The sequence below is a fragment of the Theropithecus gelada genome, chromosome 15, assembly GCF_003255815.1.
Source record: "Theropithecus gelada isolate Dixy chromosome 15, Tgel_1.0, whole genome shotgun sequence".
Lineage (NCBI taxonomy): Eukaryota > Metazoa > Chordata > Mammalia > Primates > Cercopithecidae > Theropithecus > Theropithecus gelada.
The window spans coordinates 5788511-5807127 of record NC_037683.1 but is presented as its reverse complement, the minus strand read 5'-3'; the positions used below and the strand labels follow the sequence as shown (position 1 = coordinate 5807127).

The 18617-nt window shown below is 46.9% G+C and overlaps 1 non-coding gene across 1 annotated transcript; it reads left to right on the top strand.

Moving 5' to 3' along the window:
* Positions 1-4236: 4236 nt before the first annotated feature.
* Positions 4237-4298, top strand: LOC112608774. The gene has a single exon (XR_003116065.1). It is a non-coding gene; the product is annotated as a U7 small nuclear RNA (small nuclear RNA).
* Positions 4299-18617: the final 14319 nt, after the last annotated feature.

Here is an 18617-nt window from a genome sequence, read left to right as displayed (position 1 = left end):
GTGGGAGGTAATTGAATCATGGGGGTGGTTCTCACAATGCTGTTCTCGGGATAGCGAGTGAGTTCTCACGAGACCTGATGGTTTTATAAGGGGCTTTCCCCACTTTGCTCAGCACTTCTCCTTCCTGCTGCCACATGAAGAAGGATGTGTTTGCTTCCCCTCCTGCCATGATTGTAAGTTTCCTGAGGCCCTCCCAGCCCTGAGGAAGTGTGAATCAATTAAACCACTTTCCTTTGTAAATTACCCAGTCTCAGGATTTCTTCACAGCAGCGTGAGAACAGATTAATACGGACAGTCCAGTGAGAGACACGCGTGAATACCTAGCAGAATGCCCACACAGCGTGAGGACTGAGTAAATATTGTTATTGTTGATGCCTGCTATATTCATTTCCCAGGGCTGCCATAACAAGTTACTGCAAACTGGGTGGCTTAAAACAACAGATTATTCTCTCACAATTCTCGAGGCCAAAAGTCCCAAACCCAAGGTGTCAGTCAGCAGGGTTGATTCCTTCTGAAGATTCCGAGGGAGCAGCTGTTCCCTGGCTCTTTCCGAGCTTCTGATGGTCACTGGTCATACTTGGTGTTCCTTGGCTGTGGCTGCATCGGTCCAGTCTCTGCCTCCATCTTCATGCAGACTTCTCCTCTGTGTCCCTCTGTGTTTGCTCCTCTTCTTATGAGGACCCCAGGCATTGGATTTAAAACCCACCTCAACCCAGTGTGAACTCAGCTGAATCAAACTACATCTTCAAAGACCTCCTTTCCAAATAAAGTCACATTCTGGGGTTCCAGGTAAGTCCCCTTTACCTGCTGTCAAGGAGCATGGACCCAGCAGACGACATGGGAAGGACCGACCCTACTGTGATCAAGGCCGGGTCCAGTCCGGAACCAACCTACAAAGTGCTGCAGGAGAAAGAGATCAAAATCCGAGTGATGAGGGCAACTTACTGGTGAGGGTGAGACTTGAACTTTCCTTCTGGTTTCATCAAGAATTTGATCAACGGTGATGGAGCAGATGGACTTTACGACAGTAGGACCCAGCTTGAGCAGAGAGGCATGGAAGCAAGATCACAGAAAACTTGCTTGCTTTATAAATGATCAGGTGTAGGGAATAGGAGGCAAGAAAAGCCATGTATGAAGGACCCTGTGCTAAATAAGCAGCCTGGACTGTATCTGTAGGCAACACAGAGCCCCTAGAAGTTTGTGAGTTCAGGAAAGAAGGAAAGAGCTGTCTGTTGAATGTTGGCAAAGGCTTCATCTTGATATTGATGCCTGCCAATTTTATTTTATTTATTTATTTTTTGAGACAGGGTCTCGCTCTGTCCCAGGTTGGAGTGCAGTGGTGCGATCATAGTTCACTACAGCCTCAAGCTCCTGGGCTCAAGTGATCCTCCCACCTCAGCCTCCCAAAGAGCTGGGAATATGGGCATGTATTCCCAGGATACATTCCCAGGCATGTATTCCCTGGATACTTTTTTTATTTTTATTTTTTTTAGAGATTGGCCCTAACTATGTTGCCCAGTCTAGTTTTGAACTCCTGGTCTAAGAGATCTTTCCACCTCAGCCTCCCAAAACATCGGGGTTACAGACATGAGCCACTGAGGCTGGCTCAATTTAAATTTAAAATTCTGGGTGTTTTGTCTCCTTGGGTAGGCCGCCTCCTCTCTCAAATCCCTGATCACGTCTCTACACACCCTCAGCAATAAATTGTGCAGGACCACACTCGCAGCGTGTTGGATGTTCGAGAGTTTCATGGTCACTGTGAGACCATTTCTCACTCCCCCAAGCAGCAGCATTCACAACTAGAAGTTTTATTTTAGCTGCGCCTCCCCTGAAGCATATGCAGTGACCATTTGGAAAAAGATAAAGTTAGATCCCTCTCCACACCCTACACCAGAATAAACTTTAAGTGTCAAAAGTGAAATCATACGAGTGCTAGAAGAAAACATGTGTGAATTCTCTGTAATCAGGAGGGGAGGGACGAAAATCTTTCTAAAAATGGCTGAACAGTCAGAAACAATAGAAGACTGGTAAGTTAGGCGACCTCAAAAAACCAAAGCAAAACAAAACAAAACAAAAACCTTTTGCATGGTAAGAAAAAAAGTAAGCGAAGTCGAAAGATAAATGATAGATGGAGAGAAAACGTTTGCAACTTGTATCACAAACGGCCTCTCTAATATACGGAGAACTAGTATATCACAATCTTAACTGTGAAAAGTCAATTATTTGTGGGGCCAGGTGCGGTGGCTCACGCCTGTAATCCCAGCACTTTGGGAGCCGGAGGTGGGCGGATCACGAGGTCGGCAGATGGAGACCATTCCGGCTAACACGATGAAACCCCATCTCTACTAAAAATACAAAAACTTAACCGGGCGCGGTGGCCGGCGCCTGTAGTCCCAGCAACTCAGGAGGCTGAGGCAGGAGAATGGCGTGAACCCGGGAGGTGCAGGTTGCAGTGAGCCGAGATCGCACCACTGCATTCCAGCCTGGGCGACAGAGCGAGACTCTGTCTCAAAAAAAAAAAAAAAAGTCAATTATTTGTTAGAAAAAAAAAAAAAAGACAAAAGGCATGAATGGAAAGTTTGCAGAAAAACGTTAAGTTACCCTAAGACGTATGAAAAGACAGCCTCACTCAACATAAGGGAAACACAAGCCGAGTGCGGTGGCTTACGCCTGTAATCCCAGCACTTTGGGAGGCTGAGGTGGGCGGATCATGAGGTCAGGAGATCGAGACCATCCTGGCTAACACAATGAAACCCGGTCTCCACTGAAAATACAAAAGAAAATTAGCCGGGCGCGGTGGCCGGCGCCTATAATCCCAGCTAAATACAAAAAGTACAAAAATACAAAAAAAAAAAACACAAACAAACAAACAAACAAACAAAACTAAAAATACTAAAAATACAAAATACAAAAAAATACAAAAAAAAAAAAAAAACAGAAAACAAAAAACAAATAGCTGGGCATGATGGCATAGGCCTGTAGTCCCAGCTACTTGGGAGGCTGAGGCAGGAGAATCTCTTGAACCTGGGAGGCGGGGCTTGAGTGAGCTGATATGGCACCACTGCACTCTAGCCTGGGTGACAGAGTGAGACTCTGTCTCAAAAAAAACAAAAACAAAAACAGGAAACTATATTTTTCTCTTTGTTTACATGTTGTACACTAGTAGGCTGGGTTCAGTAATACATATACGAGAACTTGCATTTCAAAAAAAATTATTGGTCGGGCATGGTGGCTCATGCCTGTTATCCCAGCACTTTGGGAGGCCAAGGCGGGCAGATCACGAGGTCAGGAGTTCAAGACCAGCCTGGCCAATATGGTGAAACCCCATCTCTACTAAAAATACGAAAATTAGCGGTGTGTGGTGGCATGCACCTGTAGTCCCAGCTACTCAGGAGGTGGAGGCAGAATAACATCTTGAACCTGGGAGGTGGAGGTTGCAGTGAGCCAAGATCATGCCAGATGCATTCCAGTATGGGTGACAGAGCCAGATTCCATCTCAAAAAAAAAAAATTATTATTGTTATTATTATTATTTTCTCTCTCTCTTTTTTTTTTTTTTTTTGAGACAGAGTCTTGCTGTGTCACCCAGGCTAGAGTGCAGTGGCGCGATCTCGGCTCACTGCAAGCTCCGCCTCCCGGGTTCACGCCATTCTTCTGCTTCAGCCTCCCGAGTAGCTAGGACTACAGGAGCCTGCCATCATACCTGGCTAATTTTTTTTTTTTTTTTTTTTTTTTTTTTTTTTTTTTGGTAGAGACGGGGTTTCACCGTGTTAGCCAGGATGGTCTCGATCTCCTGACCTCGTGATCTGCCTGCCTTTGCCTCCCAAAGTGCTGGGATTACAGGTGTGAGCCACCGTGCCAGGCCTATTTTCTCTCTTGAGACGGAGTCTCGCTGTCATCCAGGCTGGAGTGTGATGGTGCAATCTCAGGTCACTGCAACCTCTGCCTCCCAGGTTCAAGCAATTCTCCTGCCTCAGCCTCCCAAGTAGCTGGAATTACAGGCATATGCCACCATGCATGGCTAATTTTTGTATTTTTAGTAGAGATGGGGTTTCACCATGTTGGCCAGGCTGGTCTCGAACTCCTGATCTCAAGTGATCCACCCGCCTCGGCCTCCCTAAGTGCTGGAATTACAGGTGTGAGCTGCTGTGCCCGGCCAAAAAAATATTTCTTATGGCATTATCTGCAAAAGTTGAATATTGGAGACAACCCAAATGTCAATTAATAGGGGACTGATTAGTGTTACAGTTCTTTTAGAATTTGTCTAGCAGGCTTTCTGGTTTTTGCCCAAAAGCCTCTAAAAGAGTTAAAAAAAAAAAAGAAAAAAAATAGGGGACTGATTGAATAAACTATAGAGCAATAATATGCAGAGATAAAAATGCTAATTTTGTGAAAAACCAAGATTTCCAATGTAAGAGAAAAGAGACACAAATATAAAATCAAGTATTTTTAAAAACCTATAACGCAGGCCAGGCATGGTGGCTCCCACCTGTAATCCCAGCACTTTGGGAGGCTGAGGTAGGAAGATCACCTGAGGTCAGAAGTTCAAGACCAGCCTGGCCAACATGGTGAAACCCCCGTCTCTACTAAAAATAAAAAATTACCCACATGTGGTGACGCACGCCTGTAATCCTAGCTACTTAGGAGGCTGAGGCAGGAAAATCGCTTGAACCTGGGAGGTGGAGGTTGCAGTGAGCTGAGACCACGCCATTTCTCTCCAGCCTGGGCAACAAAAGCAAAACTCCTTCTCTAAATAAATAAATAAATAAAATGAAATAAAAACCTATAATGCTGAGAGAAATTACTTAATGGGTACAATATACACTATCTGGTGATGGATACACTAAAATACCAGACTTCTCTATGATACCATCTATGCATATAGCAAAACTGCTCTTGGACCCCTTCACTGTATACAAACAAAACCCAATAATGCTAAATTCAAACCGAGAATATCAATAGGAACTTGTGAAAATTGTCTGAATCAAAATGGAGCCACTTGTATTGAAAGCCCTGACAAACAGAGCCGGGGAAGGCCATGATGGGTGGGTTCTCATGCATCAATGCCTGGTCACAATCACTATCGCAAAAGATTTTGCAAAAACCACAACCTTGCACAAAGGCGGTCACAATTCTACACACACACAAATACTTTTGTGAGGACATCTGCCCAGCAATGGCCTGTCCAATCTTGGACTGTGCTATCCTTGTTATTGATCCTTGTAGCCAAGGATAATTATCTCAAAACAATTCTTCTTCCTTTTTTTTTTTTCGGAGTCCCGGGCTGGAGTGCAATGATGTGATCTTGGCTCACTGCAACTTCTGCCTCCCGGCTTCAAACGAGTCTCCTGCCTCAGCCTCCCGAGTAGCTGGGATTACAGGCACCTGACACTATGCCCAGCTAATTTTTGTATTTTTAGTAGAGATGGGGTTTCGCCATCTTGGCCAGGCTGGTCCTCATTTTTTCTTTAAAAACCTTTACCTTCCTTTACCTCCCAGAATATGCACATGTTAATAATTTCCTATGGCACCCACATTCCCATTGCAACGCATATACCTGAATAAACGTTATTTTCTATAAGAGAGTGTTTCTCTTTGTTTTTTGTTTAGATTGAAAAAGTCATAATTACAAAAATAAATTTAAAGAAATCAATTTCCTAGTTCTGAACACTGAAACAGCTCAGAGGCAGGTGCCCAGTAACAAGAGCTCCTGGCCATGGCTTTAGATCCCAGCCCTAACTAAATAGAACAAGGCTGAAAGAAATGGCTGCTTCCAGAAATGCAGTAGGGAAGTACAAGTGGGTCACCTTCTTGTGTGAGAAAGCAAGGACATGCTCGAAGATTGATGGGGAGATGTCGAACCCATACAGAAACCATGCTGGATGTGCTGTCTGTGACAAAATTTGAGGAAACTGTAGTGGGTTGAATAGAGGCACCCCAAAAAGATAGGTCCAAATCTTAACCCTCAGTACCTGTGAATGTGACCGTATTTGGGAAAAAGGTCTGTGCAGATGTAATTAATGGTCTCAAAATGAGACCATCTTGGATTAGCCGGCTGGGTTCTAAATCCAATGTCCCGTGCCCTTACATAAGACAGAAGGAGGAAAGACATAGACACGGAGTGGGAGGCCCCATGAAGGCAGAGGCAGAGATTGGAGTGGCGCAGCTACAGGCCAAGGAATGCCAAAGATTGCCCACAGCCAGCAGGCACTGGGAAAAAGGCCTGGGTCAGGTTGTCCCTCGGAGACTCCAGAAGAGCCAATCCTGCCGACACCTTGATTTCTGACTTCCAGCCTCCAGAATTGAGAGGCAATAACTTTCTGTTGTTTTAAGTCACCCAACATGTAATTGCTGTAGTATCCACAGGAGCCATAAAATAGAATTTCTGCAACTTAATGTAAAACGTTGAATAAATAAAAATCCACGAGTTCTGGCACATGTTTACCTATGTAACAAACCTGCATGTCCTGCACATGTATCCCAGAACTTAAAATTAAATTTTTGAAATCCATGAGTTCATCGCGATGCTGAGGTTTAAGGGGGAAAAGAGAATAGACAAGAAAAATAGGCCAGGCACAGTGGCTCACACCTGGTTTCTCGGCACTTTGAGAGGTCAAGGCAGGAGAATTACTTGTGGTCAGGAGTTTGAGACCAGTCTGGGCAACATAGTGAGACCCCACCTCTACAAGAAATAAAAAAATTGGCCAGATGTGGTGGCACGTACCTATAGTTCCAGCTACTCAGGGGACTGAGGTGAGGTGGGAGAATCACCTGAGCCTCAGGAGTTGAGACTACAGTGAGCCATGATCACACCACTGCACTTCAGCCTTGGCAACGAAGTGAGATCCTGACTCAAAAAGAAAAAAAACAGAAAAGAAAAGAACAAGAACAAGAACAAGAAGAAAAAAATCCAGTTACATCACCTTGCTATGAACATCAGCAATTAAGGATTGAGGGAAGACAAATCACTTACACTCTCATTTTTTAGAACTTTGGTTCATCCCCAGGTAATGAGAGAAAGCTCTTCTTTTTTTTTTTTTTTTTGAGACGGAGTCTCGCTCTGTCGCCCAGGCTGGAGTGCAGTGGCCAGATCTCAGCTCACTGCAAGCTCCGCCTCCTGGGTTCATGCCATCCTCCTGCCTCAGCCTCCCGAGTAGCTGGGACTACAGGCGCCCGCCACCTCGCCCGGCTAGTTTTTTGTATTTTTTAGTAGAGATGGGGTTTCACCGTGTTAGCCAGGATGGTCTCGATCTCCTGACCTCATGATCCACCCGTCTCGGCCTCCCAAAGTGCTGGGATTACAGGCGTGAGCCACCGCGCCCGGCCGAGAAAGCTCTTCTTTACAGATAATAAATGTAGAAGGAATGATAGAATTGAAATTGGAAGAACAATAGTTTTGAAGGCACCAGTGATATTATTGATTATAGCAAGGAGCCGCAATGGATGCCGAAACCAGTAGGGGAGGCTGTAGAGAACAGGATGTTTGCTTGGTGATGAAGTCCTAATCCACAGATTGCTTCTTAATTCACTGTTATGGTGGAGAGAACTGGGTGTCACCATTTTAACCAAACTCAGCATCACTAAAGTGGAAGAACCTGTTGTTAGGTACCTCCTGATGCAGTGAGGCCAACAGCATCACCTGTGAAGTATCCATGCCTAAAACATCTCATCTGAATCCAGTTCAGCCTAGGACCTGACTGCCAAGACACAGTGAGATCTTGAAAAGAATGTTTATTCAGGAATAGGCATTGCAATGGGAATATGTGTTCCAAGACCCAGGGTGCTAGGGTTTGAATGTCCTCTTCAAAACTCATGTTGAAATTTAATTGCCGTTGGGAAGGAATTAAGAGGCAGGGCCTTTAACAGGTGATTCGGTCATGCCCTCATCAGTAGATTAATACTGTTACCATGGAGAGAATTAGTTCTTTGGGGAGGGAAGTTCAGCTCCCACCCGTGCTCTCTCTGTCTTCTGTGCTTGCCTGCTCTTCTGCCTTTCTCCATGGGATAATGCAGTACGAAAGCCCTCACCAGATGTGGCCCCTCAATCTTCCCAGCCTCCAGAACTGTGAGCCAAATACATCTCTTTTCTTTATAAGTTACCCAGTCTGTGGCATTCTGTTATAGCAGCAGAAAACGGACTAAGACACAGCAGGTGGAGGAAGAGGTTAAATGGCACCATGATGAAACAAGGAGAAAATCCCGAATGCTGAACCTTCTACTGGACTGGCCCGGGCTCTTTTTTTTTTTTTTTTTTTTTTGAGATGGAGTCTCCCTCTGTCGCCCAGGCTGGAGTGCAGTGGCAGGATCTCAGCTTACTGCAAGCTCCGCCTCCTGGGTTTACGCCATTCTCCTGTCTCAGCCTCCCGAGTAGCTGGGACTACAGGCGCCCGCCACCTCGCCCGGCTAGTTTTTTGTATTTTTTAGTAGAGACAGGGTTTCACCGGGTTAGCCAGGATGGTCTCGATCTCCTGACCTTGTGATCCGCCCATCTTGGCCTCCCAAAGTGCTGGGATTACAGGCTTGAGCCACGGCCACCGCGCCCGGCCAAGCCTGGGCTCTTTTAGGGGGAAAAATCATTATCAAAAGAAAGGGGCAGGGGGTGCTGTTCCATCATAAAGGAAACCAAAGACATAATACACTCATGCAATGCTTGCAACTTGGCTGGATCCTGATTCTAAAAGAGCAACTATAGAAAAAAACTGCGGGAAATTGCAAAAATGTCCATATGGACTGGATATTTGACAATATTTGGGAACTACTGATAATTTTCTTAGGTATGATAATGACATTGTAGTTGTGTAATTATGTATGAAAGGAATATCCTTATGTTTAGGAGATATATGCTCCAGTATGGGTGAAATGTCATGATATCTATTATATATACACACACATATGTATACACATGTATGTGTATATTTATTTTTTCTTTTTTTCTGAGACAGAGTCTTGCTCTGTCACCCAGGCTAGAATGCAGTAGGGCAATCTCGGCTCACTGCAACCCCTGCCTCCGGGTTCAAGCAATTCTTCTGCCTCAGCCTCCCAAGTAGCTGGGATTATAGGCATTAATTTTTGTATTTTTAGTAGAGACGGGGTTTCACCATGTTGGCCAGGATGGTCTTGAACTCCTGACCTCAAATGATCCACTTGCCTTGGCCTCCCGAAGTGCTGGGATTGGAGGCATGAGCCACCATGCCCGGCCATTCTTTTTTTTTTTTTTAAATTTGAGACAGCATCTTGCTCTGTCACCCAGGCTGGAGTGCACTGGTGATCATAGCTCACTGCAGCCTCTATCTCCCAGGGTCAAGTGATCCTTCTGCCTCAGCATCCTGAGTAGCTGGGACTACAGATGCATGCCACCACACCTGGCTAATTAATTTTTTTTTTTTCCAGTAGAGACGAGGTCTCACTATGGTGCCTAGGCTGGTCTCGAACTCCTGGGCTCGAGCAGTCCTCCCACTTCAGTCTCCCAAAGTGCTGGGATTATAGGTGTGAGCCACCAGACCCGGGCTGCAATATACGTATTTTTAATGTTTTATTAAAGTATATAATAAAACTTTATAAGTATATAAAATATACTTTATATAATTAAAGTATATAATAATATGTAAGTGTATAATTGTATACACTTACATATGCATGGGGGACAGAAAGCATATTTTGGGAGATGCTAACTATTTGTTGAATATAGGTAGTAGATATCGGAGTGTTCATTAGATAAGATTAATTCACTTTTCGTTTTGAAAATTTATATAATATAAATGTTAAAAAATATTTGAAGGTCAAAATATAATTAGAATATTCGGTAAGAAAAGTTTGAGATCCTAATCGCAAGGTAGGAACATTCCCTGGGTTCTAGATCTTACTTCACCCCCATGTACCTCTGCTTTCCCCATCTGTGAAAATGAAGGCCTCACACACAGAACATACACTTTATCATCCCAATTGTTTTTAAGCGTATAGTTCAGTGGCATCGGCTTAAGTATATTCATATCATTCCACAACCACCACCACCATCCATCTCCAGAACTTTTTCATCTCGCAAAATCAAAACTCTGTCCCCATTAAATACAAACTCCCCAATCGCCTGTTCCCCAACCCCTGGCAACCACCATTCCACTTTCTGTCTCTATGATTTATTTTATTAATTTTTTTCTTTTTTGAGACAGAGTCTTACTCTGTCTCCCAGGCTGGAGTGCAGTGGTACGATCTCGGCTCACTGCAACCTCTGCCTCCCGGGTTCCAGCGCTTCTCATGTCTCAGCCTCCTGAGTAGCTGGGACTACAGGCGCACACCACCAGGCCTGGCTAATTTTTTTGTATTTTTGGTAGAGATTGGTTTTCGCCATGTTGGCCAGGCAGGTCTTGAACTCCAGACCTCAGGTGATCCGCCTGCCTCAGTCTCCCAAAGTGTTGGGATTACAGGCGTTAGCCACTGCGCCTGGCCTGTCTCTATTATTTTGACTACTCTAGGTAACTCAGGTAAATGAAATGACCATATTTGTCTTTCTGTGACTGGCTTATTTCACTTAGCATCACGTCCTCAGGGATAATCCAGGTCGTTGCCTGTGTCACAGCCTCATTCCTTTCTAAGGCTGAATAATAATATTCTGTTGTATGGACAAACCACATTTCACGTATGCATGCGTCGTCACTGACACTTGGCATGCTTCTACCTTTTGGCTGATGTAAATAACACTACTGTGAAGGTCTCTCCACGTGCCTTTTTTCAGTATGTCTGGGTCTATACCCTCACGTGGGACTGCTGGAACCAGGCGAGATGATTTGTAAAGAACTCTTTCCTGTTTTCCAAGTGAGCTTATTACAGGTGCCCCTTTAAAACTGCAAACCATTCATCTTGCAGAAATGTGTTAACAGACCACTTTCATAAGCCCACTCTCCCCAGCATCTCCATCGTCCTTGGCGAAAGGAACCTTTTTTTATCACCCCAACTCTCATGGGTTGCTAAAAAGCAGCAGGAAGAGAACAATGTTCATCCTTCAGGGGAATTCTCATAAAACACTCAAAATCTCTGAAGGCAGCCGGTACATGCAAAATAGATGTAAATCGCATGCAAATCCCGGCTGCTAGAGGGCTCCCTGGTGTTGATTCCCCCACCTTGGCCTCCGGCCTTCCAGCACATTCCTAGTGCTGACCAGTGTTGAGATGGAACCCCATCAATGGGAGAAGAGACGGATCTTTCCCAAATGGGTTTTTTTTTATTTCCAAGTCTTCTGCAAAGGGGAGCACATTCTCTGAAGTCTTCCCACAGTGCTCTTCATTTCCTTTGAGGTGTTGCTTCCTGGGTCTGGAGACTGAAGCTAAGTCCTGGGTCCAGGGCTCCCTGACCCAGACAGGAGACAGGGCTTCTCCCCATCAGTAGCCACAGGAAGCTCCTCAGTTTGCTGAACCTGCCCAGACACCAGGCCAGCACCTGTTGGGGGTGCTACTCAAAGGGGCTTGACTGGGGAGGTGAGGACCCACTGGGAGATTTGTACCCTTCTAAGGCTGGCTAATGAACACACACACACACACACACACACACACACACACACAAACACACACACACACAGAGCTTGTTGGGAAGAGCAGAGAGTTGCATGCATCCGTGGCCATGCTTCCTGATCTGTGACGTGCAGTATGCTGCTCATCAGAAAAGGTTGGTAGGGGGCCGTGTCTGTGCCCTACTGGATCAGGCATATTGCCCCTACTTATGTGGTTGGCCATGGTGCCAGCCGTGCCTGGGGGTTGGTTCTTGGTTTTCCATCATATGCTCAGTAATTCCCTGCAGCAAAATGCTCCAAAAGACTGAGGGATGAGGCATGTAAAGCCCCTCCACCCTGTCTGGCCTGGGGTGAGCTTCAACAACCTTTTACTCGCTCCTCCTTCAACTCTGCAGCCTCAGAGTGGGATTCCTGTGAGTCTCTACGGAGAACACCAATGCGGAAGTCATCTTGAGTTTATGGGGCAGTAACCAAATGTCAGGTGTTTCATTAATCATCAACCTGCCATGTAAATTAGCACCACTCACACGTTAAGAATCAAGCTGACTTCACCTAACCCTAACCCTGCCGCAACTAAGACTGCTCTTAACCATCCAGTTAAAGAGAGAAAGGGCAGAGCTTTATAGTCGGCTGTTGAATATTTCTGCTGAGAAATAATAACTCACGATTTTGCTCAGGCCAGTCGTGAACTCCTGGGTTCAAGCAACCCTCCATAGTGCTGAGATTATGGGTGCGAGCCACTGTGCCCGGCCCAGATGGACTTCTCAATCTTCTTGTTATTTCCTCAACCTAGGGGCCCATGGGTTTGACACCCGTGCCAGGGTTTTCGGGGGGCCTCAGGCAGGCCTCTCTCCTGTACTTTGCCTGCACCCAGAGTCCCTGACTCCCACTCAGGTTCCCTGTGTCCCCCCACATTTCTTCCATGCTCCTCTGAGGCACACCAGCCATCTCGAGAAGTGGATGCACCCCAAACCTCACCCCATGGCCTCCCACCCGAATACTGCCCTTCCCCATCTGAGGTTCCCTAAGGCAGGAGGGTTGAAGGGTTTAACGTCCAAGCTGGGGCAGTTGTCATCTGCCTATGTGGTTACTCAAAAGCAAAGGGTCAGTGTGGATTAATTTGAATTGAAAACATTATAAGCACATACAAGTGGGAAAGAGATGGAGACAGGGAAAGGGAAGTAGGGAGGGAAAGAGGGCAAGAGAGACAGAGGGAGAGAGAGAAAGAAACGAGAAAAATATACTTCAAAAATGTTACTATTGGCCAGGCATGGTGGCTCACGTCTGTAATCACAGCACTTTGGGAGGCTGAGGCAGGCAGATCACTTGAGGTCAGGAGTTCGAGACCAGCCTGGCCAACATGGCAAAACCCTGTCTCCACTAAAAATATGAAAATTAGCTGGGAATGGTGGCACGTGCCTGTAATCCCAGCTATTAGGGAGGCTAAGGCAGGAGAATCACTTGAACCAGAGTGGCAGAGGTTGCGGTGAGCTGAGATGGTGCCACTGTACTCCAGCCTGGGTGACAAAGCAAGACTATCTTTAAAAAACAAAAAAAAAAAGTTGAGTTGGGTGCGGTGGCTCACGCCTGTAATCCCAGCACTTTGGGAGGCCAAGGCAGGCAGATCTCTTGGACTCAGGAGTTTGAGACCAACCTGGACAACACAGCAAGACCCTGTATCTACAAATTTTTTTTAAAATTAGCCAGGTGGCCAGGAGCAATGGCTCACATCTGTAATCCCAGCACTTTTGGAAGCCAAGGCAGGAAGATCTCTTGATGTCAGGCATTCGAGACCAGCCTGATCGACATGGTGAAACCCCGTCTCTACTAAAAATACAGAAATTAGCTGGGTGTGGTGGTGGGCACCTGTAATGCCAGCTACTCGGGAGGCTGAGGCAGGAGAATCACTTGAACCTGGGAGGTAGAGGTTGCAGTGAGCCGAGATCACACCACTGCACTCCAGCCTGGGCAACAGAGCTAGACTCCATCTCAAAAACAAGCAAACAAAAATGAGCTGGGTGTGGTGGCACGTGCTTATGGTCCTAGCTACTCGGGACGCTGAGGCAGGAGGATCACTTGAGACCAGGAGGTCGAGGCTGCAGTGATCCATGATGGAGCCACTGCACTCCAGCCTGGGCGACAGAGTAAGACCCTGTCTCAATGGAAAAAAAGTTAATAGGGGTGGGACAGAGGTGCATATTCTTCGTTTTCTTACTTCAACTCTGATCATATATTACTCTTGTAATTTAAACAGCATGTATTTGTACACAGATAATTGTTTTCACTTTTTTCAGACTGGTTTTTGTTCGAGGAAAGATAGGCAGGAGTGCCACCATGTGGTGGGACGGTGAATTGCTTCCCGTGCGGAGCGGAGCGCCTGGGTGGTAGTGTGGGGAGTCGTGGAGGGCAGTGCCAGCCCCGATGACAGGCAGGGTTTGCAAGCGGGGCTCCCGCACCTTGGCTGCCTGCAACCCCTGGCAAGGAGCCTGGACCTAGAAAGAGGTCCATAGCCGCCGATGACCAAGTGGACATTTCCTACTTGGCCTGCTGCCCACTGCTGTCCACCCTTCAGCACACTAGCAGCGGGACAGAGCCAGTAGGCACTTCTCTGGCACCAAGATGTACATAAAGCAGACTGACTCCAATGCCCAGCCGGGTCTCTGGGAGTCCCTGGAGGGCAGAGACCACTGGGTCCATCGTTCCATTCCCAGGACTGTTGGGTTCAGCTCATGACCATCACATTCTGTGGCTATTCTGGGCCAAGGCCAGAAGCTGCCCAAGTTCACACAGCTGATGCCCGGCAATGTCGTAGCCCCGGTGCCACCCAGCACAGAACATTCACCCCCAAGCCCCCACGACCCCCGCACAGAGCTTCCCCAGCCCACCTGCACCTGCCAGAGCTGTCCGTATAGAGGGCCCGTGGCCCGGCCTTAGCAGTGGTGGTTCCCATGTATTCAGCCCTGATATGGTCCCTGCAGACCAGCATGTGCTAAGGCCCGGCCCACATCCGTTGTCCACGGACAGAGGACCCCATGACGTTCCTGCCCTTAAGGAGCCACCAGTCTCACCGAAAAGCAAGTGAGGCTCCATGAGTAACCGAGCAAGACAGGAATCCAAGGGTTGTCACGGGTGGGCCAAATCCTGTAGACAACAGATGACTCCCTGAATTGTGGGGCGTGTGGGAGGGCTTCCTGGAGGCGTTGAGAGCTGGATTGGGCTGTGAAGGAGGGGGCTGAAGAGAAAGAACCATTCCAGACAAGGGGAACAGGTGAGGCAAGAAAGGACACAGCATATCCAGGTGATGATGAGAGGACAGTTAGAAGGTAAAAGGTAGAAGCCATGGCCCCAAATGCCTCTCTGGCCTTATTCTGTTCAATGACAGCTGTTGTTCCCGCTCAAACCCATCTTTTCCTCTACACTTGAGTCCTCGTCGTTTTGGCAGGAAAGTCGCCAGCCCTGGCCAATAAGAGGCCCATATCCCTCCCCCTGGACACAATGATTGGTGCTGGGATGTGCCTGTGACCGGGCTGGGCCAATCAGAGTCAACCCTAGCAATCTTGCTGAAGTAATTGAGGAGGACTCTCCCTCTCCACTGGGGTTCCTAGGCTCGCAGACGAGAGCCGGATAAACTGGGTAGAGATCACGGCGTGAGGATGAGGCCAACACAGCGGGAAGCCAAGCCGAGAGATGAAGAGTCATTCATTCATTCATTCATTCACTCTGTGAAGATATCACTAGGGTCTCCCATACTCTGTCCTAAGCCCCGGAGAGTCTGAGCTCTGAGCTGTGTGCCTGGAAAAACAGTTCCTGCTCTTGTAGCATGGACATTCCTTGTGGGAAGTCAGAGCAATAAATAAATGAATTAAAAGATAGGAAGATGGCCGGGCGCGGTGGCTCACGTCTGTAATCCCAACACTTTGGGAGGCTGAAGCGGGTGGATCACGAGGTCAGGAGATCGAGACCATCCTGGCTAACACGGTGAAACCCCGTCTGTACTAAAAATACAAAAAAACTAGCCGGGCGAGGTGGCGGGCGCCTGCAGTCCCAGCTACTCGGGAGGCTGAGGCAGGAGAATGGCGGGAACCCGGGAGGCGGAGCTTGCAGTGAGCCGAGATCGCGCCACTGCACTCCAGCCTGGGTGACAGAGCGAGACTCCGTCTCAAAAAAATAAATAAATAAAAATAAAAATAAAGAAACCCCATCTCTACTACAAATACAAAAAATTAGCCAGGTGTGGTGGTGGGCACCTTTAATCCCAGCTACTCAGGAGGCTGAGCAAGGATAATCGCTTGATCTGGGAGGAGGAGGCTGCAGTGAGCTGAGATTGGGCCACTGCACTCCAGCCTAGGCCACAGAGCCAGACTCCATCTCAAAATGAAACAAAAACAAAAAAAAAGGTAAGAAGATAAGCAAGGTATTTTCAGATAAGTGTGAATGCTAAGAAGAAAGGGGTGGGTGAAGGAATAGAAAGTGACTGGGGTTGGGGGGTCCTACTTTAGTTGAAGATCAAGGAGGTCTTTTGGCAGAAGTAACATTTTCGCTAAGACCTGGTTGACAAGAAGGAGACAGCCTTGGGGAAATCAGAGAGTTAAGCCATCCAGGCAGGGGGCCCGAGAAGGGCCAATGACCTGAATGAGATTCCAGACAATATCATTTGAGCATCTGGATCCAACTATGTCAGAAGCTGAAAATTTTCTATGACCTGAACTAATTGTTTTATTGTGGTTATTAAATGAGTTTAAATTGGGTTTCTGAGCTGGGCATAGTGGCATGCGCCTGTAATCCAAGCTACTCAGGAGCTTGGGAGGATTGCTCGAGGCCAGGAGTTCAAGGCCAGGCTGGGCTACAGAGCAAGACCCCATCTTTTTGAAACTTTCTGCAACTCGCATCTGGAAAAGTGCTGTTAATTGAAAGGGTGCTGACGTCGTGAAAAACACGGAGTACCGATTTCTGAAGCTGAGATTTCTGTCCTAAAGGTACAGGGAAATTATTGAAGGTTTTTAAACCAGGGAAGAATCTTCCTGATCTTTGTTCTTTTTCTCTCTCTAGGCTCAGCTCTCAAATGTCCTGACTTTCCTTCCGCTTCCTTCAGTCTCTGCATTTCTTCCCTAATGAACTCGCCTGCTGTCAGCTCCCTTCAGAGGACCTCCAGTCCTTAGCACACGCTGTTCCTCTTTGAGACACTTTTCCCTACCTTCCTTCTCCCAACTAACTTAGCCTAGGCATCAATTTAGATATCACTTCCTTCACCAACCCCCCAAGCCTGAGTCCATTTACAAATGCCCCAGACATCTTTTGTGTACCATGTTTATATCACAGCACTTGTCACCCCAAATTGTAAATTTCAGATTGCTCTTTGCTACCCTCTAGACCAGGAAGAAACATGTAAAGTCTGGCTGTTGTTTGAAACCCCAGCATGTGGTGCCTTTTTGTAGGCACATGATACCCAAGCCACACGCATTAGATAAGGGAGGGAGGGAAAGACCTGATACGTGAAAGGTACCCAATGGTAACTTAAATGGATGAATAAACTGATGAATGGGCACGGGAATGTGGAAGTGATTTAGCTCTTGTGAGAGACTAAATGAAGGTGTTGACTCCAGGGTTACTCACTAAGGGAAGTGCTGGTAGCTTTTCAGGCAGCCCTGGAGGGGACACAGAACATGGGAGGTCCAGGGCTCTATGGGCCTGGGCGAGGCTGACTGGGGACTCCTGGCTTCAATTGCTATGCCAGGAGACTGGTGGCCTGGCCACTGCTCTCCCATCAAGGGGAGCCCGGGTGGCTTCATCTGCAGGCTGGGTCCCAGGTCTGGGTCTGGGAAGGCTGTCCCTGAGTCAGTTACTCAAGACGGGAGGTAGGGACCCTAAAGTGGGATTACAACCTTAGAACAGCAATTGAACTGCAAATGTCTGATACAGCGACTTCCTATTAGAAAACACCCTAAAAAATGGAGGAAGCATTTGGTGAGATAAACCATGAAACACCTGAAACCATTCAAGACGTCAATAAAGGCTGCAGATGAATTTAGGAAGCACTTCCATAAAATCTTGTTTCACGGAAAATGACTTGCTGATTTACAGTAGCAAAATGTGGATATGTGTGTATAAGGACGTGAGAACACGAGGAAACTGCGGACTTGTTGACTTGGAAAGAATGTTTTAAGTTTTCTGCATAATGACAAACAGTTCTAACTGATTGTTGGCAATGTACAACATCCACAGAATACTCAAGATGTGTCCCCTGGCTGGGTGCAGCAGCTCGTGCCTGTAATCCCAGCACTTTGGGAAGCTGAGGCAGAAGGATCACTTGAGGCCAGGAGCGTTCAAGATCAGTCTATTGTGAGTACTGCCGCTATAAAGGTAAGTGTGCAAATATCTCTTTGAGTCTGCTTCCAATGATTTTGGGTCTATACCCAGAAGTAGATTCACTCACTTTTGACTTTGCATTCTCTGAACTTTGGAGGAGATATTTGAGAACTTCTAAATTTCAAATGAAAATAATGATTTAGACCAGCCTGAACAGCATAGCAAGACCCCATCGCTACAAAAAATTTAAAAAATTAACCAGGCATACTGGTGCGCCTGTATGTAGTCCCAGCTAGTCAAGAGGCTGAAAGAGGCTGAAGCAGGAGGATCTCTTGAGCCAGGGAGGTCGAGCCTGCAGTGAACTACGATTTCAACACTGCACTCCAGTCTGGGCTACAAAGCCAACTCCTATCTCTAAGAAAATAATAATAATAGGCCGGGCGCGGTGGCTCAAGCCTGTAATCCCAGCACTTTGGGAGGCCAAGACAGGCGGATCACGAGGTCAGGAGATAGAGACCATCCTGGCTAACACGGTGAAACCCCGTCTCTACTAAAAAATACAAAAAACTAGCCGAGTGAGATGGCGGGCGCCTGTAGTCCCAGCTACTCGGGAGGCTGAGGCAGGAGAATGGCGTAAACCTGGGAGGCGGAGCTTGCAGTGAGCTGAGATCCGGCCACTGCACTCCAGCCCCTGCGACAGAGCCAGACTCTGTCTCAAAAAAAAAAAAGAAAAGAAAAGAAAAGAAAATAATAATAATAATAATATTTTTTTGAGACGGAGTTTTGCTCTTGTTGCCCAGGCTGAAGTGCAA